General features: G+C 43.2%; 1 long non-coding RNA gene across 4 annotated transcripts in view; it reads left to right on the top strand.

Moving 5' to 3' along the window:
* Positions 1–23,828, top strand: part of LOC134935447 (uncharacterized) — a 257,143-nt gene that overhangs the window by 74,753 nt on the left and 158,562 nt on the right. For all 4 annotated transcript variants that reach the window (XR_010180146.1, XR_010180148.1, XR_010180149.1 and 1 more), the window contains exon 2: positions 1,624–1,707. This is a non-coding gene — a long non-coding RNA (uncharacterized LOC134935447). The remainder of the gene's footprint in view (positions 1–1,623; positions 1,708–23,828) is intronic.

Here is a 23,828-nt window from a genome sequence, read left to right as displayed (position 1 = left end):
AGACACTATCTCACCACTCTTTCAGTTTAAACCAACAAAGTAACATTCCAGTAATAACAAAATCTCAAATCATACCTTAACATAAATGTCTGTATATACTGTTTTATTAATTAAGTGCCACCCATTAGACTGCTACAGTGCCTAAAATAGATAAATCCATAGCACATCTTTCATGTGTATACTTTTCTATCAACTGACCTATTTTTACAGTAGGCGTATATTTAAACACATATGGAATGAGTAAACATGCCTTACATCTTGAAGAAATATGCTTGTCTGGTTTAAATAGTATTGCTACCCTGACCATTCATCCCTGTCTGATACGTTCCCAGTGGTAAGCTGATTTAGAATGTGGTGACACCCATGTTCACTCACAATTCAAATGTGAGGTTGTTATGATCTTACCTTCTTGGTTAGTGATATATAAATGAGTCTAGTGTGGGAAAATGTGGGAAATAGGAGGTGAATAGTGAACAAAGAATTCCCTATGTCTATTGCTGTGTAAGCTGTCTTCTAGAGGTGAAAGAAACTGAGTTAGTATGTGACCGACTGACTCATGCATTTATACAGTAAAAAGACCACACATATATTTATTTAAAACCTCATGTGTATTTGAGTAGGTGCTCAAGACATATGCAAAAAAATGTGTCAACGTTACACAGGGTCAGACAGCTCACTGTCCCCTTATTATTATTTTTTCAGATTTATCTGTAGTACTATAGAAGTGGATGATGGGCCCAATTCCGACACATCGTTCACAATATCGTCTAGTTATGTCGCTGATGATGCGTGCTCCAATGCATCATCAGTGGCATCGCCATCGGACATGCATGCAGGTCAATCCAGCGATATAGCCGAGGGTCATGCTGCCGAATTCAGGATGGCCGCCGCACCCCCACCCCGCTGTCGTTTGTCACTGCCGGTGTATGCACTTGCCGATGCCGGCCCCTCCAACGTGTCCCATCGCAGACGATATCACTGGGTACACATATCCGTTTAGTGTGTACCCAGCTTTAATCATTTAGCTGTTATCAGCAGTTTTGTTTTCCAGCTTCATATACTGTAGAAGTTATGTATCAATAAAATATTTGTTGCTTCTATGCCTTTAAAAAACACCTAAAGTATCATCAATTAAACAAATCGATGATACAAAATAAGTAGGTTTTCAAATGAGGAATTAATTGACCAATAATTCTGCTGGTGCCATGATGCAATATTGCACAAAATATATAAAGGTGAACAAAGTGCATGGTCTGGAATTCTCTGCCCTAAATGGAAAGGCTCCAAAAGGGGTGTAGAATAGTTTTCGTAAACACTTTGGACATAAGGGAGAACAAAGGAACCAGATTTCTGCCAAATACATATTCAATTCAATAAAGATTCAATATACAGTATTTAGATTGAAGCATGCAAGTCTTGATGTGTTTTGATATATGTTGGCAGGTAACATAGCTATTGGCAGAAGTCTACACGTTTGTAGGTGCGAAGCGGATATGAGCAAGGTGGTTAGTTCATTGATTCCAAACCAGAGTAGGTTTTATTGAATAAACAGGATACATATGATAGAAGACAAACTGCAGTCAATAAAATAATGCTATCAATCAATTTCCCTGCCTCCCACAGCTTGCCAAGTTGTCAGCAGCCAGATTCATTGCCCAGAGCCCGGCTCCCAACAACAAGAAAGAACAAACTGAACAGCCTATGGAGGTAAGATAGGACTATTTAGGGTCAGATAGCCAGCACCCCTACTACTCAATGCAGATTAAATCCTGTGGAGGAGCTGCGGCCGTTGAAATCTCAGGGTCCCCCTCACAAATTATCTCCTAATACATTATTAATTTTATCTAACAACAGTTTATAATCTGGAAACTGTAATATGAATCTGATGTCTATGGTTTATGTGCTTTAAGTTGTTAATGGGTTTATTACATTAATACAGTATTTTCTTTATAGAGTCTTTAATGTAAAGTTTTTGTTTCTGTGAGCTGATTAATTTTTTCTATCTTTTGGAAATTTAAGAAAGCTTGATTGAAATTTTCTTTCAAGATCAAATCAATATTATTTTGATCTGTTGTCGTGGTGCCCCTAAAAGGCGTTGAGCCCATAGGCCAGAACCAGTTTGCCTTTTTGGTAATCCGGCACTGCTACTATTACTTATGAAACTGTGATTTTTGGACATTGAGCACTCCACATATACTCCATAATAGAGCAATAAACATTATTACCTGGTTTATTATGCAGCAGTGTATGTGTGTGTTTGTTTTTACATTTTTTACATATGTTAGGGCACTTTTTGTTTTTTTGGGCAGTAATTTTTATTGACATAAAAGGCAAAAATAATCACAGAGCAAAACAAACACATTACATGGCTGGTACAGTACATATAAAACATGAGTGTGAAAAAGCATGATCACAATAATAACATAACTCTTTAATAATCAACCAGGAGTAATAATCCACATAGTATACAAAACAAAACATTTGTATGTAGGTAACTGAATGAGTAAGTGGAATGATAATGGAGGTCCTATGGTACATGTTGACAACCATGAAGGGTGATAAGAATTTATCTAGGATTAAAAGGGTGATCTAGGTTTAAAAGGGGGCACCCCTATTCAGGAGAGTCAAATTGTACTACTGTAAGTCATCAGTTGGAAACTACGCTTGAGTGCTAGCTTTAGTTTAGGTGACAGAGTCTTACATAAGGTAGCCAGACGGAGAAAAATTTGTCAGCTGAGCCATCCTTATTCACGGACGTTGCTGTCCAGTCCATAGTGAATAAATATGAAAGTTTGGGTAACAATAAAGTTAGAGCGGAGGTGGTTGGATCAATCTACTGTGAAAGGATGTTTTGTTTTTTTGCGGCAGCAGCAACTTTCACGATCAGTCATCTGCAGTGTCAGACTGGTGCATGAAGTGCCCATCGGGAAATTTAGTGCTAGGGGCCCATGCTTAAGAGACTTGGTTAACCATTAAAGAGGACATAACCTGAAGACAACATGGATACTACAGTCCCTGGGCCTACATTATATATACAATATACACATACAGTATATTTATGCATGATGTTACTGATGCTGTTCTTCATGATTTTGTCAAAGTCACCTAAGAAGCTTTTTTTAGATTTAGAGTCCGTGCTATGTAATCTTGATCCAATGATCATGACGTAATTTTGTGGTGCCATTTTCTTGGCTCAGATACACGCCGATACACATGATGTGTTTTTTTAGCATATATATGGTGAGTCTGTTTTTTACTGTTATTTGTGTCCTGATGACGATAGAATGAATATTCAAAATGTTGAAACTTACCTGAATGTAAAGTGCTTTATTACCTGAGTATAAACAGTACACATAAGCTCTAGCCCCATTTGTCTCTTGAGGGCACCAGAGCATTTATTTTAGTCAGTGGAGTAATATATATACAGTATAGTGACAGAACCACATAGATGGAGTGCAGTCCAAAACTCACTTTATTTCCACCTCAGGCAGGTTAAGCAGTACATGCAGGTATTGCAGGTCGGGTTTTACAGGCAGTCTTTAAACAGCATCATAACATTCCAAGTTCTAATAAGCACAAGTAGTACATATATATATATATATATATATATATATATATATATATATACTAGTGATGAGCGGGTTCGGTTCCTCGGAAACCGTACCCCCCCGAACTTCACCCATTTTACACGGGTCCGAGGCATACTCGGATTCTCCCGTATGGCTCGGTTAACCCGAGCGCGCCCGAACGTCATCATCCCGCTGTCGGATTCTCGCGAGATTCGGATTCTTTATAAGCAGCCGCGCGTCGCCGCCATTTTCACTTGTGCAATGGAAATGTTAGGGAGAGGACGTGGCTGGCGTCCTCTCCGTTTAATAATGTTGATGCAAATATTTGTGCTTATTGCTTAATTGTGGGGACTGGGGAGCAGCTGTATTATATAGGAGGAGTACAGTGCAGAGTTTTGCTGACAGTGACCACCAGTATACGTTGTCTGCCTGAAAAACACTCCATATCTGTGCTTAGTGTGCTGCATATATCTGTGCTCACACTGCTTTATTGTGGGGACTGGGGACCAGCAGTATTATATAGGAGGAGTACAGTGCAGAGTTTTGCTGACAGTGACCACCAGTATATGTTGTCTGCCTGAAAAACACTCCATATCTGTGCTCAGTGTGCTGCATATATCTGTGCTCACACTGCTTTATTGTGGGGACTGGGGACCACCAGTATATTATATAGGAGGAGTACAGTGCAGAGTTTTGCTGACAGTGACCACCAGTATACGTTGTCTGCCTGAAAAACACTCCATATCTGTGCTCAGTGTGCTGCATATATCTGTGCTCACACTGCTTTATTGTGGGGACTGGGGACCAGCAGTATTATATAGGAGGAGTACAGTGCATAGTTTTGCTGACAGTGATCACCAGTATAGGTTGTCTGCCTGAAAAACACTCCATATCTGTGCTCAGTGTGCTGCATATATCTGTGCTCACACTGCTTAATTGTGGGGACTGGGGAGCAGCTGTATTATATAGGAGGAGTACAGTGCATAGTTTTGCTGACAGTGACCACCAGCATACGTTGTCTGCCTGAAAAACACTCCATATCTGTGCTCAGTGTGCTGCATATATCTGTGCTCACACTGCTTTATTGTGGGGACTGGGGACCACCAGTATATTATATAGGAGGAGTACAGTGCAGAGTTTTGCTGACAGTGACCACCAGTATACGTTGTCTGCCTGAAAAACACTCCATATCTTTGCTCAGTGTGCTGCATATATCTGTGCTCACACTGCTTTATTGTGGGGACTGGGGACCACCAGTATATTATATAGGAGGAGTACAGTGCAGGGTTTTGCTGACAGTGACCACCAGTATACGTTGTCTGCCTGAAAAACACTCCATATCTGTGCTCAGTGTGCTGCATATATCTGTGCTCACACTGCTTAATGGTGGGGACTGGGGAGCAGCTGTATTATATAGGAGGAGTACAGTGCAGAGTTTTGCTGACAGTGACCACCAGTATACGTTGTCTGCCTGAAAAACACTCCATATCTGTGCTCAGTGTGCTGCATATATCTGTGCTCACACTGCTTAATTGTGGGGACTGGGGACCACCAGTATATTATATAAGAGGAGTACAGTGCAGAGTTTTGCTGACAGTGACCACCAGTATACGTTGTCTGCCTGAAAAACACTCCATATCTGTGCTCAGTGTGCTGCATATATCTGTGCTCACACTGCTTTATTGTGGGGACTGGGGACCAGCAGTATTATATAGGAGGAGTACAGTGCAGTTTTGCTGACAGTGACCACCAGTATATATAGCAGTACGGTACGGAAGGCCACTGCTCTACCTACCGCTGTGTCATCAAGTATACTATCCATCTAGATTCTATACCTGTGGTGCATTTTAGTTTTGCAGTTTGCTGACAGTGACCACCAGTATATATAGCAGTACGGTACGGAAGGCCACTGCTCTACCTACCTCTGTGTCGTCAAGTATACTATCCATCCATACCTGTGGTGCATTTCATTTGTGCGCAGTATATATAGTAGTAGGCCATTGCTATTGATACTGGCATATAATTCCACACATTAAAAAATGGAGAACAAAAATGTGGAGGTTAAAATATGGAAAGATCAAGATCCACTTCCACCTCGTGCTGAAGCTGCTGCCACTAGTCATGGCCGAGACGATGAAATGCCATCAACGTCGTCTGCCAAGGCCGATGCCCAATGTCATAGTAGAGAGCATGTAAAATCCAAAAAACAAAAGTTCAGTAAAATGACCCAAAAATCAAAATTGAAAGCGTCTGATGAGAAGCGTAAACTTGCCAATACGCCATTTACGGCACGGAGTGGCAAGGAACGGCTGAGGCCCTGGCCTATGTTCATGGCTAGTGGTTCAGATTCACATGAGGATGGAAGCACTCATCCTCTCGCTAGAAAACTGCAGTGCCACTCCTAGATGGGCCAGGTTTTTGTGTCGGCCACTTGTGTCGCTTAGCTTAGTCACACAGCGACCTTGGTGCGCCTCTTTTTTTTTTTTGCATCATGTGCTGTTGGGGACTATTTTTTTGAAGTACCATCCTGCCTGACACTGCAGTGCCACTCCTAGATGGGCCAGGTGTTTGTGTCGGCCACTTGTGTCGCTTAGCTTAGTCACATAGCGACCTTGGTGCGCCTCTTTTTTTCTTTGCATCATGTGCTGTTTGGGGACTATTTTTTTGAAGTGCCATGCTGCCTGACACTGCAGTGCCACTCCTAGATGGGCCAGGTGTTTGTGTCGGCCACTTATGTCGCTTAGCTTAGTCACACAGCGACCTTGGTGCGCCTCTTTTTTTTCTTTGCATCATGTGCTGTTTGGGGACTATTTTTTTGAAGTGCCATCCTATCTGACACTGCAGTGCCTCTCCTAGATGGGCCAGGTGTTTGTGTCGGCCACTTGGGTCGCTTAGCTTAGTCACACAGCTACCTCATTGTGCCTCTTTTTTTCTTTGCATCATGTGCTGTTTGGGGACTATTTGTTTGAAGTGCCATCCTGTCTGACACTGCAGTGCCACTCCTAGATGGGCCAGGTGTTTGTGTCAGCCACTTGGGTCGCTTAGCTTAGTCACACAGCTACCTCATTGCACCTCTTTTTTTCTTTGCATCATGTGCTGTTTGGGGACTATTTTTTTGAAGTGCCATCCTGCCTGACACTGCAATGCCACTCCTAGATGGGCCAGGTGTTTGTGTTGGCCACTTGGGTTGCTTAGCTTAGTCACACAGCTACCTCATTGCACCTCTTTTTTTCTTTGCATCATGTGCTGTTTGCGGACTATTTTTTTGAAGTGCCATCCTGTCTGACACTGCAGTGCCACTCCTAGATGGGCCAGGTGTTTGTGACGGCCACTTGGGTCACTTAGCTTAGTCACACAGCTACCTCATTGCACCTCTTTTTTTCTTTGCATCATGTGCTGTTTGGGGACTATTTTTTTTAAAGTGCCATCCTGTCTGACACTGCAGTGCCACTCCTAGATGGGCCAGGTGTTTGTGTCGGCCACTTGGGTCGCTTAGCTTAGTCACACAGCTACCTCATTGTGCCTCTTTTTTCTTTGCATCATGTGCTGTTTGGGGACTATTTGTTTGAAGTGCCATCCTGTCTGACACTGCAGTGCCACTCCTAGATGGGCCAGGTGTTTGTGTCGGCCACTTGGGTCGCTTAGCTTAGTCACACAGCTACCTCATTGTGCCTCTTTTTTTCTTTGCATCATGTGCTGTTTGGGGACTATTTGTTTGAAGTGCCATCCTGTCTGACACTGCAGTGCCACTCCTAGATGGGCCAGGTGTTTGTGTCGGCCACTTGGGTCGCTTAGCTTAGTCACACAGCTACCTCATTGCACCTCTTTTATTCTTTGCATCGTGTGCTGTTTGGGGACTATTTTTTTGAAGTGCCATCCTGCCTGACACTGCAATGCCACTCCTAGATGGGCCAGGTGTTTGTGTCGGCCACTTGGGTCGCTTAGCTTAGTCACACAGCTACCTCATTGTGCCTCTTTTTTCTTTGCATCATGTGCTGTTTGGGGACTATTTGTTTGAAGTGCCATCCTGTCTGACACTGCAGTGCCACTCCTAGATGGGCCAGGTGTTTGTGTCGGCCACTTGTGTCACTTAGCTTAGTCACACAGCAACCTTGGTGCGCCTCTTTTTTTCTTTGCATCATGTGCTGTTTGGGGACTATTTTTTTGAAGTGCCATCCTGTCTGACACTGCAGTGCCACTCCTAGATGGGCCAGGTGTTTGTGTCGGCCACTTGGGTCGCTTAGCTTAGTCACACAGCTACCTCATTGCGCCTCTTTTTTTCTTTGCATCATGTGCTGTTTGGGGACTATTTTTTTGAAGTGCCATCCTGTCTGACACTGCAGTGCCACTCCTAGATGGGCCAGGTGTTTGTGTCGGCCACTTGTGTTGCTTAGCTTAGTCACACAGCGACCTTGGTACGCCTCTTTTTTTCTTTGCATCATGTGCTGTTTGGGGACAATTTTTTTGAAGTGCCATCCTGCCTGACACTGCAGTGCCACTCCTAGATGGGCCAGGTGCTTGTGTCGGCCACTTGGGTCGCTTAGCTTAGTCACACAGCTACCTCATTGCACCTCTTTTTTTCTTTGCATCATGTGCTGTTTGGGGACTATTTTTTTGAAGTGCCATCCTGTCTGACACTGCAGTGCCACTCCTAGATGGGCCAGGTGTTTGTGTCGGCCACTTGGGTCGCTTAGCTTAGTCACACAGCTACCTCATTGCACCTCTTTTTTTCTTTGCATCATGTGCTGTTTGGGGACTATTTTTTTGAAGTGCCATCCTGTCTGACACTGCAGTGCCACTCCTAGATGGGCCAGGTGTTTGTGTCGGCCACTTGTGTCGCTTAGCTTAGTCACATAGCGACCTTGGTGCGCCTCTTTTTTTCTTTGCATCATGTGCTGTTTGGGGACTATTTTTTTGAAGTGCCATGCTGCCTGACACTGCAGTGCCACTCCTAGATGGGCCAGGTGTTTGTGTCGGCCACTTATGTCGCTTAGCTTAGTCACACAGCGACCTTGGTGCGCCTCTTTTTTTTCTTTGCATCATGTGCTGTTTGGGGACTATTTTTTTGAAGTGCCATCCTATCTGACACTGCAGTGCCTCTCCTAGATGGGCCAGGTGTTTGTGTCGGCCACTTGGGTCGCTTAGCTTAGTCACACAGCTACCTCATTGTGCCTCTTTTTTTCTTTGCATCATGTGCTGTTTGGGGACTATTTGTTTGAAGTGCCATCCTGTCTGACACTGCAGTGCCACTCCTAGATGGGCCAGGTGTTTGTGTCGGCCACTTGGGTCGCTTAGCTTAGTCACACAGCTACCTCATTGCACCTCTTTTTTTCTTTGCATCATGTGCTGTTTGGGGACTATTTTTTTGAAGTGCCATCCTGCCTGACACTGCAATGCCACTCCTAGATGGGCCAGGTGTTTGTGTTGGCCACTTGGGTTGCTTAGCTTAGTCACACAGCTACCTCATTGCACCTCTTTTTTTCTTTGCATCATGTGCTGTTTGCGGACTATTTTTTTGAAGTGCCATCCTGTCTGACACTGCAGTGCCACTCCTAGATGGGCCAGGTGTTTGTGACGGCCACTTGGGTCACTTAGCTTAGTCACACAGCTACCTCATTGCACCTCTTTTTTTCTTTGCATCATGTGCTGTTTGGGGACTATTTTTTTTAAAGTGCCATCCTGTCTGACACTGCAGTGCCACTCCTAGATGGGCCAGGTGTTTGTGTCGGCCACTTGGGTCGCTTAGCTTAGTCACACAGCTACCTCATTGTGCCTCTTTTTTCTTTGCATCATGTGCTGTTTGGGGACTATTTGTTTGAAGTGCCATCCTGTCTGACACTGCAGTGCCACTCCTAGATGGGCCAGGTGTTTGTGTCGGCCACTTGGGTCGCTTAGCTTAGTCACACAGCTACCTCATTGTGCCTCTTTTTTTCTTTGCATCATGTGCTGTTTGGGGACTATTTGTTTGAAGTGCCATCCTGTCTGACACTGCAGTGCCACTCCTAGATGGGCCAGGTGTTTGTGTCGGCCACTTGGGTCGCTTAGCTTAGTCACACAGCTACCTCATTGCACCTCTTTTATTCTTTGCATCGTGTGCTGTTTGGGGACTATTTTTTTGAAGTGCCATCCTGCCTGACACTGCAATGCCACTCCTAGATGGGCCAGGTGTTTGTGTCGGCCACTTGGGTCGCTTAGCTTAGTCACACAGCTACCTCATTGTGCCTCTTTTTTCTTTGCATCATGTGCTGTTTGGGGACTATTTGTTTGAAGTGCCATCCTGTCTGACACTGCAGTGCCACTCCTAGATGGGCCAGGTGTTTGTGTCGGCCACTTGTGTCACTTAGCTTAGTCACACAGCAACCTTGGTGCGCCTCTTTTTTTCTTTGCATCATGTGCTGTTTGGGGACTATTTTTTTGAAGTGCCATCCTGTCTGACACTGCAGTGCCACTCCTAGATGGGCCAGGTGTTTGTGTCGGCCACTTGGGTCGCTTAGCTTAGTCACACAGCTACCTCATTGCGCCTCTTTTTTTCTTTGCATCATGTGCTGTTTGGGGACTATTTTTTTGAAGTGCCATCCTGTCTGACACTGCAGTGCCACTCCTAGATGGGCCAGGTGTTTGTGTCGGCCACTTGTGTTGCTTAGCTTAGTCACACAGCGACCTTGGTACGCCTCTTTTTTTCTTTGCATCATGTGCTGTTTGGGGACAATTTTTTTGAAGTGCCATCCTGCCTGACACTGCAGTGCCACTCCTAGATGGGCCAGGTGCTTGTGTCGGCCACTTGGGTCGCTTAGCTTAGTCACACAGCTACCTCATTGCACCTCTTTTTTTCTTTGCATCATGTGCTGTTTGGGGACTATTTTTTTGAAGTGCCATCCTGTCTGACACTGCAGTGCCACTCCTAGATGGGCCAGGTGTTTGTGTCGGCCACTTGGGTCGCTTAGCTTAGTCACACAGCTACCTCATTGTGCCTATTTTTTTCTTTGCATCATGTGCTGTTTGGGGACTATTTTTTTGAAGTGCCATCCTGCCTGACACTGCAGTGCCACTCCTAGATGGGCCAGGTGTTTGTGTCGGCCACTTGTGTCACTTTGCTTAGCCATCCAGCGACCTGGGTGCAAATTTTAGTACTAAAAATAATATTGTGAGGTGTGAGGTGTTCAGAATAGACTGAAAATGAGTGGAAATTATGGTTATTGAGGTTAATAATACTATGGGATCAAAATGACCCCCAAATTCTATGATTAAAGCTGTTTTTGAGGGTTTTTTGTAAAAAAATACCCGAATCCAAAACACACCCGAATCCGACAAAAAATTTCAGGGAGGTTTTGCAAAAACGCGTCCGAATCCAAAACACGGCCGCGGAACCGAATCCAAAACCAAAACACAAAACCCGAAAATTTCCGGTGCACATCACTAATATATACTGAACTTGATTGATGGAAGGGAGAATTTTGGTGTAGTTTCTATAGAATCAAACAAAGCATCCATGTTCATCTATTTTCTACCAAGTAACTGACCGTGTTCCTGCTCTATCAGGTACTGTAACTGACCCTCTAAGAGATGAAAATATATAATGCAAGTGAACAGACTGGAACCTGACACTGGAGGAGGGATTTGGGTCCACTGGCGCTGGGGCCCATCAGGGATTTTCCCTACACCTCTATGGGTTATGGATAATTTACTCCAACATACCCAATTAGCTGACATGGGGATTTTAATATTGTCACAGATGGTAACATTTGTGAATCAGTTGGATGTGTGCTAGCAGTAGAAGTGCATGCCTCTGAGGAGAAAACAAGGAGGATGAATGTAGATTCTTCTCATATGCTTTTATTAACAAAAAGACATATACGAGAAAATATTTAAAGACCAAAGATGAAGAATTCCAAAAGATTAGGATGCAGATTATACATGGGCAGAGTTATTGAAAGAGTCCGTATAATAAATGATTGATATGGCTAGTGAATACTGAAAGCGTTTGTACGTTGGATAGTTAATTGTCATGACTGAAGAACACTGAAGGGCTTTTGCAGAATGGATGATGGTTAGAAGTGGGAGAACACTGAAGGGGTTTTGCAGAATGGATGATTATTAGACATGGCTAAAGAGCACTGCAGGACTGCTGGGAAATCCTCTACGGTTAGGACTCCAGGAAACACTGTCCTAAGTGGCAGGCTGTGACCCGCGGGGCCGGGGTAACCACTAGCAGTTGTACAGCAAACGACAGCTGAGGTGATAATTCCGTGGAGCTAAATATCCAAGGGAGACTGAAAAGCACACAGGTGGACCTGTGGGAGCGCAGAGCTAAGACACCTGTACTGGGACAGAAACATAAAGCACTGGCAAGGTTTGAAACCAATGGAAACAATGTTTTTATGCTGACTGCGCACTGAGGTGCGCGGTGTTACGGGGAGTGCTGCTTATGTATAACAAGTGGGTCCGTCTTGTTAGGTACTGAGGAATAAACACAACTGTTTAAGGTTTGAAACCACACTGCCCCCTTTTACCAGAGAGCTCAGCCTGTGATTGGCTGGAAGAGACCAAATCCCATTGGCATACTATGAATTTGTCTCCAACATGGCGGCCCCCAGTACTGCAGACATGCCAGAGAAGGGGACCTTGCTCAGGCAGCCTCCCATCACAGTGCTCCAGAGCATGTGATCTTACACAGGCAGCCTCCCTGCACAGAGCACCAGTGACAGCAGGCCACACAGTGACCAGCTCCCTCTCAACTGCAGCACACCAGCGGCCCTCACAGACCTCCGCCACCGCAGTGCGAGCCATCTGACAGAGAGCCCCCGGAGACTATCACATGACAAATATACAGGGTGTTTTTAATATTATAATGCACTGTATCCCAAAATCCTGCTACTTTAGAACAAGACCAATCTCCCGTTATGGCACGCCATGCATGCCGTGATGTGTTCGCATCATGGCCAAGGATGGAAGAGGACACATCTGTATGTAAGGCTGCAGTGTACAAACATCTACAGTACCACTGATATAAAAAGCTTTAACTTTGGAGAGACCAAGTCCTAATGTAACTGGAAGACCTACTGCCAGGGAAGGCCAGGTTTCCCAGCAGAAGAAGAAAATGAATGAGAAAGAGATAGTTTTAAAAGAGTTAAACTGCCTCCAAGCTGCGCACGTAGGTGCCAGAAGGACGTTATTTTTGATCTCCTGGGGTAAAGCATGTGGTTGCATGTGAAGTAATGCAGATGTATACCTGGGCTAAAAGCCTGCTCAGTGGAGAAGGTTGTGTATTATTGACCTTGCCAATCCTGTCTATGGTATAACGATAGTTGGCAGCCAGGGAATAGTGCTGTGCCCATGGAAGATTTAAGCCACCTAAATCAGTGGTCTGTTTTAATTTATAAAGGGAAATTCTCAGGCACTTTTTGGCCCATATGAACTTCTGCATTTCTTTATTCAAAACCTGGAGATCCTTCTTAGAAGGAGCTGGAGAAGCCGACCATTTTAATCCTGTAATACCTACCTATATAAGAGAGTGACACCATTTAAAGTCAGCAACTGTGTCTAATGTGTATGTAATCAATTTATGATCATTGACTATATAAACAGTAAGGGTGAGGAGGAGTAATAATACCCAAGTATTTTACCTTGGAGGTTAGTGCACACTTTTTGTCTTACTTCATTGTTTATTCCCTAATACTTACTATTTATCTGACTGACCAGCTTTCTTTATATCAATGCACAATACTTCTTGCATTCTTTTTCTCTTTGATTTATACCTTTGTGAAGTGACTTGGTGGCAGGACATGGGGCAAGATCAGGGGCAGTGTAGTAAAAGTAAGAAGATCTACACTCAAAGTGGAACTTCCTGCATTATGAAGTATCACCCTGAGGTAGGATCTGGTTGGCATGTCCCTTCTTCTTCCTTGGTATCGCACTCAATGGAAACTACGTACAGTATTCTCAATCCTGAAGGCCCCGCAGACATGGGGCTTCCTTGAAAGATTCAATGGCTGCCAATAGGGATGGAGAACTTGAAGCATTGTTATTGTCAACAAGGTTAGGTAAGATAGGAGGACAATGAGATATGGGGGGTCATTCCGAGTTGATCGCCAGCTGAAAATGTTCGCTGCTCAGCGATGAAGCAAAAAATCGGAACTTCTGCGCATCCCTGTGTGGCGCAATGCGCACTCGTGACATACTTTAACAATGGCTGATGCAGTTTCACACAAGGTCTAGCGAAGCTTTTCAGTCGCACTGCTGGCTGCAGAGTGATTGACATGAAGTGGGCGTTTCTGGGTGTCAACTGACCGTTTTTAGGGATTGTTCAGAAAAACGCAGGCGTGCCAGGAAAAATGCAGGCATGGCTCGAAGAACGCAGGGCGTGTTTGTGACATCAAAGCCGGAACTGAACAGTCTGAAGTGATCGCAAGCTAGGAGTAGGTCTGGAGCTACTCTAAAACTGCACAATTTTTTTTTTTGTAGTCGCTCTGCGATCCTTTCGTTCGCACTTCTGCTAAGCTAAAATACACTCCCAGAGGGCGGCAGCTTAGCGTTTGCACGACTGCTAAAAACTGCTAGCGAGCGATCAACTCAGAATGACCACCATAATCTCTTATCATGCTTCCATATAGGATAATGTAATGTGTACATAATGTAAACTGGAGGGCACTCTGAGTAGTAAAATATAGTATGGCCTAATATGAATTGGGGCACTAAGATGTTCATAATATGAACTGGAAGCATGTGGCATAAAATCAATTGCATGGCACTATAATAAGGACACTCCAAAGGAATCCACAGCGCTGTGTTCATTAGTTCCATAAAATCATGCGGATATCATTATTCCCATACAATTACTGTATAGCACTCCATCGTCAGTTTTATTGCAAAGTCTTGTATTCTACAAGATATATGTCCACAAATATGGTTAGCACTCCACAGCAGACTTAATTAGCGTATTTAAATCTTATACTCTGTGCAATGTACTTCCATGAAAACAAGTCATAACACTCTGATCAATTATGAACTGCACTGAAAGGTAGTAACGCTTACTGTATATGAAGGATTGTCTGGTTTAAAAAATGCTTTAAGAACTCATTTAATAAAAAAATATTATTTTGACATATGTATAGCAATGATAAAGATTTTTTTAAATAATTTACAGTTTATATGTAACAATAAAAAAATATATATTCAGTTGATCAATTAATTGTCAACCCACACAACGTGATATATAAGATGTGTATCAACTGCACACAATACCACAGTAGAAATAAATTAGTTGAGAATGAAAATAGATCCAATTATATAACTCCACCACCCCCAAGAAGAGATCTAGGAGCAAGACCTAGATCTCTACAAATGTTTTTTTTTAGAACAGTGAAAGTGAATATTTCCAGAGACCAATACCAGGACTGGGACATATCAGAAGGGACTCAAGGAAGAAGAAGAAACTCAAGTTTCGAGGTAAAAGGGAAGGCAAGAGAGAAAAATCTAGGAAATTAAAATCAATAAAAAAAGAACATAAAATAAAAAATATCTATAATCTATCCTCAAAAAAGTTGAGTTACAGTGAGCTTCAGATTTCAAGCAAGGGATTAAAACTCAACATCCCCCAATATTTTTGATCTATTTGTAGAATTAAATAGATTTGTCAGTGCTTTATGTAGAAAGAAATATTTAGCAAAATAAACCACATTAAGGCAGGAGAAAATAGCATGGAAGGCAATCAATTTGCCTGCTGTAGGGATCCTGGGAGTCAGGATACCAATAACGGAACTCCAACAGCAGGCAATGTCGACAGCTGGAATACTGGCTCACACGGACTACTCCCACTTGTGGGTGTCCATGACACCCATAGAGTGGGAATAGATCTTGTGGTGAGCGCAGCAAGCCAATGAGCCTGCAGCATGGCCAGTGTAGTAAGCCTGCAAGGGGACTCGTAGTGCTCGCCCCGCTGCCAGCATTCAGGTGGGCGGGATGCCGCTGTTGGGATACTGACAGCCGGCATCCCATCCGCCGGAAATACATTTGTATTCCAACAGCATATCCCATCCTTCTAGATACAGTAGATCTACAGCTATTGAATATTTTGAAAGAACTAATGAGAGTAATGATAGCTCTGCCATTAAACAGTGAGAGAAAGAAATTCACATTAAGATCAGAATGTTATACTATCAAATCAATGTTATGCACACCAGTGCCTGCAGGAATGTACTGGTGTCTGAACTGTTATGCACACCAGTGCCTGCAGGAATGTACTGGTGTCTGAACTGTTATGCACACCAGTGCCTGCAGGAATGTACTGGTGTCTGAACGGATAGGGATGCACAAAACAAATGAACTCACAGACAGACTGGGGAATATGACATTACGTACACAGAAGGTGATAGGGTAACAAAATAAACACAAAGTGAACAGAGAAGCCCAGAGGCTAAGGAACTGGGTGTCTCCCTATTATTAGGAATGCTCAGATGAAAAAAGCAAGATGTTGTGTTTAATACGTAAAGAACCCGAAATGCTGTTGCTAAGGGCAACAGCAAAACCCTAAAGGGTTACCAACGGGTGTGGCAGTAAACTCCTTGGTCAGAGATGGAATGATAGACACAAGGAGAGTCTCCACAATCCTAATCATCACTTGCAGTGCACAGGTTCAGCTTACTGCCACTAAACTGAATACCTGAAAACCTTGCACAGTGAGACAGGATTTAGGCAGGCAGTCTGAGAATACAGCCGCAAACCTGCTAAGTTCACAGAGTAGCAAAAGAACCCCAGCAGGTTAAACGACTGACTCCAGTCTTACTGCTAGGTCTGGATTGGCAGAGTGTAGTACCAAATCCCCAGGCCTATTTGCAGTAAGCAACAACAAATACATAGCTACACAGTACTGGCTAACTTTCAGGAACTGACTAACCAACAAAGATTCAGCAGCATCTGCTTAACCTGAGAAGAGGCCTTATAAAGCAGGTGCTGTCCACGCCCCACTCAGACCTCACAGACTGTGAGCACAAAAACCAGCACCGGATCCCCTGCCGTGCACAGAGCCTGTAACCACTGCACAGCAAAAGACCCGAACCGGAGTATCAGCTGCGCTCAGGTTACTCCGCTAGCACTTGTCTCCCGGTTGCCATGACGATGTGGCAGCACAGGGCAGGAGACCCTAACAGTACCCCCCCTCTGACGAGGAGTCAAAGAACCCCTACCACCGGGTTTATCGGGGAACTGCGAGAAGAAAGAGCGTATCAGTCTGGGGGCATGAAGATCACAACTGCGCACCCACGACCGCTCCTCCGGGCCATACCCCTTCCAGTGCACCAAAAATGACAGCCGACCCTGAACCATCTTGGAGTCAAGAATCCTTTCAACAACAAACTCCTTCTGGCCACGTATCAGAAGAGGAGAAGGTCTTCCACTGGAAGAAGGATTACTAATCGCTCGTTTTAAAAGGGAACAATGAAATGTTTTATTAATACCCAAAGAACGGGGCAGGTCTAACTGAAATGCCACCGGATTGATTACCCTGGTGATCTTATAAGGGCCGATGAACCGGGGGCCTAACTTATGAGATGGCTGTCTCAACTTCAAATTCTTGGTAGACAACCAGACGAAGTCTCCTAATTTGAAGCTGCAGGGTCTTTTCCGCTTATCAAAAACCCTTTTGGTCACTAATGACACAGACACAAGGGCTTTCTTCACTTTCCTCCAAATACCTCTAAGGACAGAAACCACAGAGGAACCACCAGGCGTGGAGTTCAGGGGGTCAAAAGAATTGGCCTTAGGATGATGCCCATACACACAAAGGAAGGGAGAGATCCCTGTAGCAGAGTGAGTCGCGTTGTTATAGGCAAACTCCGCCATGGACAGATGAGCAACCCAGTCAGTCTGACACTTGGAGACATAACACCTGAGGAACTGCTCCAAGGACTGGTTCAGCCTTTCAGTCTGCCCATTAGACTGCGGATGGTAGCCTGACGACAAGCTGACAGAAATCTGGAGATCGGAACAAAATGCCCTCCAGAATTTGGCCACAAACTGGGATCCGCGGTCAGAGACCACATCAAGTGGCAACCCGTGGAGACGCACAACATGCAGCATAAATAATTCAGACAGGCGTCTGGCCGATGGCAGCCCAACCAGTGGAACGAAGTGCGCCATCTTCGAAAACCTGTCAACGACAACCCAGATGGCTGTCATCCCCGAGGATTTGGGCAAGTCCACCACAAAATCCATTGAAATGTGGGTCCATGGCTTAGATGGGATAGAGAGTGGATGTAATGGGCCAACAGGAACCCCTCTAGGAGTCTTATTTCGGGCACAGATGTCACATGCCCGAACCCACTGATCCACATCCTTAGCCACCGAGGGCCACCACACCGCCCTAGATAGCAACTCCCGAGTTCTGGCAATACCCGGGTGACCTGCCGACTTCTTGGCATGGAATTCCAGGAACACTCGCTGTCTTAACCTAGGAGGCACAAACAAAAGACCTACCGGAAGGTCTGGAGGAGCCTGCTCCTGTGCTCTAAGGACTAATGACAAGAGGTCCTGGGTAATGCCCACTTTAATACATGATGGGGACACAATGGGCAGCGGCTCCTCGGTGGTCTCCTGGATTGGAGCAGAACTCCGCAAGAGCGCATCAGCCTTGATGTTTTTTGACCAAGGGCGATATGTTATCAAAAAATTAAAGCGAGCAAAAAACAAAGCCCATCGTGCCTGCCTGGCATTGAGACGCTTCGCTGACTCTAAATATGCCAGATTCTTTTTTTTTTTTTTTAAATATATTTATTGAAAGTTTTTCAGTTATACATAAATGAACAGAAAGGTCATCAGACCGTAAAAGAAAATGCTGAACCGAGTACGTATGTAAAATCAAATACAGAGTGGAGAAAAACAGCCTATTACAAAGACTCCTTGATATACAGAAGGACAATGATATATAGCAAGTTTTAACATATTCGCAAAAATAAATCCTCATTGTACAATCTTTGCATTACAATGCAGTGCATGAATGGGATGTAACAGACAAAAAACCTTTCAAGTTTTCATTCTCGAAAAGTGTGTCCAACCCACACCCATACCATTATCTCTGTATATTCAGTGATTTCACACTGTATTAGATAACGTGAGACAGATATCAATTAGAAATAAAGAGGACAGCAAGATAAAGTAGTATTAGAAATCGAATATGGGGGAATACAAGAGGGGAGGGGGGGTGGGAAGGATGGATGCATGCTAAAGACGAGTAATAGGGACCAGCCCTAATATTCATTAAATGTGATTTTATGTGATCTAATTGCCAGAGAAAACCACCTATAAACTGTATCAGTGAAATGCATTAATCATATGCATACAGTTCATATGAGGCCATAGAACAATCAAGAGTTTTTAATATATGTTGTTTGGTTGTAAGAGGCAAAGTGTCTAAGACAGGACTCCATTTGCGGCAAAACTTTCGAGTGCTAAAAGAGGGTGACAATAACACTGTCTTTCTATCATAGTACATCAATTGCAATAGTTTTTGCTGAATTTCCGTAATGGATGGAGCTGAACGGTTGACCCATTTAATCAATATACATTTCCTGCCAATCGTAAGAATTACACTAATGATGGGAAAAAACTTCGGAGTAATCTGCCAGCTTGCAAAATTTAAAGCAAGACATGCCAACTGGTCCGGTAGTATATGTGAAGAGATTAACCTATTAATATAAGCGACAAGTTTACACCAAAAACGCCTAATTTTCCTGCATTCCCACACACAATGTATAAATGTTGCCGATGACCTTCCACATTTGTGGCATTCGCCGGTCTCTGTGGGAACCATGTGGGCTCTTTGAGAAGGAGGAATATAGGCCCTGTGTAAAAATCTCAGGTGAACTTCCTGGAAATATGCTGAGGACAACAATTTTAAAGATCTCTCACAAGAATGTGTGAGATCAGTAATGCTTGTCAAAGCAGGTATATCGGCTTTCCATTTCGAAAATAAGATATCCCATTGTACGGTGGGCAGGCATGTTAACAAAATAGAGTACATATATTTCACTTTGTATGGCCGTATCTTAAAGGAACGTAATAGTGCGTCTATAGCATGTGAGGCTAAATTCAAGCCACTGGGGTCTTCCCCTTGGGGTCTCTCACCATAAGATAGTACAAAGTGACGCACCTGGAAATACATATACATATGTCTTGGAGAAAGTCCATATTTTTGGCATAGATCCGGGTAGGAGTATAAAAAACCTCCAGGATCAAAAACTTTATAGAAAGCATCAAGACCTTTCTCCTTCCATTGTAAATATGTGGCATTAAGCAACGAGGGTGGGAACATTGGATTTCCCCATAATGGGATGTATTGTGAGAAGCGAGGATCTCGATGACATAATTTGTTAATAGTTAACCATGCGGAAAAGGAGTCTCTAAATAATATATGACTTTTTATCGGCGCCGGGATCCGAGTCGGGTGTAGGTGCAAAAGTGCGCTAGGAGCATATGGGGCAAATATCTTTGCTTCCAGGTCGTAATCAATATATTGAGATGAACAATGGAGCCAGTCAGCAATGTATCTAAACTGAACTGCTAAAGAGTATGCCTGTACATCTGGAGCTGCAAAGCCACCTTTTGATTTAGGGGATTTCAATTTCTGTCTGGCTATTCTTGGTCTCTTACCTTGCCAAAGGAACTTCGAAAATATTGTCTCAATCTTAAGGATATCAGAGCGGGTTAAAGATATAGGGAGCATTTGTATAAAATAAAATAACTTTGGGAAAATAATGCATTTAATCACTTCCATTCTGCCTAATAAAGACAGAGGTAGGTCCTTCCATGTTTCTAATTTAAGGGCTAAATTTTCTATGACGGGGGAGTAGTTAATTCTGTAGAGATTGGATAAATCTGCACAGACATTAATACCTAAATATTTAAAGTGGGAGTGTGACAGTTTAAAAGAAGTTACATCTGGGTGGGATAGTAAAGTTGGTGATGATTTACCTAGTATCATGAGTTCTGACTTATTAACGTTTATTCTATATCCGGCTACTTTCCCAAAAGCGTGTATCATTTTTAATAAGGAGGGAAGTGATTGCTCAGGATTTGTTAAAAATAAAAGAGTATCATCAGCAAATAATGCAATTTTCAGAGTCTGCGAGCCAATTGAAATTCCATATATATGAGGTGAACTACGTATAGCTTGTGCTAGGGGCTCAATTGAAAGATCAAAAAGGAGAGGGGATAGGGGGCAGCCTTGCCTCGTCCCCCTCTGCAATACAAATGGGGAAGAAAGAAGGCCGTTACAGGAGATAGATGATAAAGGTGATGAGTATAAGGTACGTATGATTGAAATAAAAATCTCTGGGAAACCAAAATTATGTAAGGTTCTAAAAAGAAAGGGCCACAGTAAAAGGTCAAAAGCCTTTTCTGCATCAATAGATAATATGAGAGCAGGGGAGGAGGTGTCAGAGGAATTTAAGTTAGTATGCTGGATGACCGAGAGGACACGTCTAAGATTCACAACCGAGTGACGACCAGTTATAAAACCAGTCTGATCTTTGTGAACAAGAAGTGGCATAATTGGTTTAAGCCTCTGGGCTAAAATAGAGGTAAAAATTTTGAAGTCCACATTTAATAATGATATAGGCCTATATGAGCCCGGTAAAGAAAGATTTCGTCCTGTTTTGGGCAATACTTTAATCACTGCGTCTGTAAATCTATCTGGCATAATCCCCTCGGTCAAAATTTTGTTAAAGACAGCTTGCAAAGTCGAACCTATTTTAGGGGACATTTGTTTGTAAAATTCATTCGTGTATCCGTCTGGCCCTGGTGCTTTGCCCTGTTTAAGACGTTTTATAGTCGTTAAGACTTCCGAAAGTGTAATCGGAGCAGTTAATGAGGAGACCAAGTCAGCAGGTACTTGGGGCAAGTTTAGGGTATCCCAGAATTGGGGAGGATAATCGTCTTGAGACATAAGGGTATCAGTTGGATCTGGGGAAGCGTATAAGGATACATAATATTCACGCAGAATGGCCGCAGTTTGTATGTTGGAATTAGAGAGGGAGCCATCCAATTTTTGTAACGGATGAACCATCATTGGTTTTCTGGTTCCCTGTAACAGAGAGGTAAGAAGCTTACCTGTCTTATTTCCAAAACGATGGAACTTGTAGCTTACATTAAACATATATTTATCACCTATCAATTGCAGAAGATTATTAAAAGTAGACTTGGCTAGAAGGTAGGTAGTTTTATTGTCAGCAGTGGGATGAATTTTAAAAACTTGATAAGATGTGGATAAAGCAGCTTGTGATTCTAAGTATGCCTGATTAAGCGATTTCTTGAGATGTGAATAATAAGAGATCACTTCACCCCTTAACACTGTCTTAGCAGTTTGCCAGAAAAGAGAAGGATTAGCTGATTCATGTGGAGAATTATCCTTTCGGAAATTTTCCCATGTCTCATCACATTTCTGTTGGAAACCATCTGATTTCGCTAGATGGGAGGGAAATTTCCACATTGGAGAAGAAGGTTTTTCCTTTGAGTAAATCATTTCGGTCCAGACCATACCATGATCCGATATAGAGATCGGCTCAATGGTGGTCTGGGAAATATTAGGAAAGAGCAGGGAGGAAACTAAAATATAGTCTATGCGGGACCAAGTGTTGTGAGCCATGGATAAACATGAGTACTCCTTTTCAGTAGGGTGTAATGCTCGCCATGTATCAACTAAGTTAAATCGTTTAGCTAACCATGGAACACCTAGTTTGGGGAGAGGTCTAGCACTTTTGGAAAATTGGGATTTATCCAAGTATAAGGAGGAGACCAGATTAAAGTCGCCACATAAAATTAGGGAAGCGCTGTCAAAGCCATATAATTTAACCATAAGTGAGGAAAAGAATGATTTCTTATAGATGTTTGGTGCGTATATATTACCTATATGGTACAATTTATTACCCAGTTTAACTTGAATAATGACATACCTGCCATCTGGGTCTGCGTCTACTTTCAAAACTTCAATGGGAAGAGATCGTCTCGCCAAAATTACCACTCCACAGGATTTAGAATTGAGCGATGCTGCTCCCAGTAAAGACCAGTTCAGCATTTGCAATTTTTTAGTTTCCTGTAAAACCAGGTGCGTCTCCTGTAAACATGCAATGTCGATACTATGTTTGTTCATATAAGATAATATTTTCCGCCTTTTAGCTGGTGTGTTAATACCTCCTACATTAAAAGTACCTATCTTAACAGTTGCCATCCCATAGGAAGTAAGAAAGGTTCATCTGGCAAAGAAAAGACTAGGTAAAACATTGCATCCATAAAGAGACAGTGTACGATTGGATGGGGGGGGGGGGATAGGATAAAACATGAGGTAAGCAAGACATACTGGGGGTACATACCTAAGAAAAGTGAAAGAAAGAAAAAGAGACAGCAAATAAAATAGTAATGATACATACATTACATGAATTAACTAGTAGAAACAAGCGGACTTCGGGTAGAACACCACTAATTGGTGGTAATAACTATATGCAATCGACAGATGGGCAGGGCTGCTCCATTACCGCCAACTACAATGTGAAAACATATTTGGAAGAAAATATAAACCACAGCTCAAACTCTTATAATAAAATTTGTAGCAAAAGACATATTGGCTAGATAGGATAGCTTTGCTCAGCCAAACAAGTTCAATATACGTGAGCACAAAAAACAGCGTGATGAAATCTTGTGAGGTATTGTGAAAAAAAACCGGAGGGGAGTATGGGGGGAAATATATCACTCTGGGGCGTCTGAAATGTCATTATTAAGAGAATCCTCTTCCTCCTTGATAAAGGCTTCTGCATCTCCCGGTGTAGTAAAATCAGTGAATGACGTTCCCCTAAAAATTCTAAGCCGAGCCGGATACATCATAGCAAATTTACGTTTGTTTTGTACCAGAAGGGAGCAAACGGGATTAAAGGCCTTACGCAGACGAGAAAGTTCCGCAGAATAATCCTGGAAAATCCGTAAAGTGTTACCTTCCCATCGGAGTTCTGTCTTGCGAGACGCCTTCCATATAGCATTCTTATGGAGAAAGTTCAGGATTTTGAAGATAACCACTCGTGGTCTCTTAGAACTTGCACTTGCCTGGTCTCCCATCCTGTGTATCCGCTCAATTACCATGTCAGCACAAACCTCTTCAATATGGAGCAATTTAGGCAGAGTGTTTCGCACAAAATCATCTAGACCTGGGCCCTTAATAGATTCGGGTAAACCTATTAAACGAAGGTTGCACCTGCGCGTACGGTTTTCAATATTGTCCAT

Source organism: Pseudophryne corroboree, chromosome 6 (assembly GCF_028390025.1).
Source record: "Pseudophryne corroboree isolate aPseCor3 chromosome 6, aPseCor3.hap2, whole genome shotgun sequence".
Lineage (NCBI taxonomy): Eukaryota > Metazoa > Chordata > Amphibia > Anura > Myobatrachidae > Pseudophryne > Pseudophryne corroboree.
This window is presented reverse-complemented; position numbering and strand designations above follow the sequence as displayed.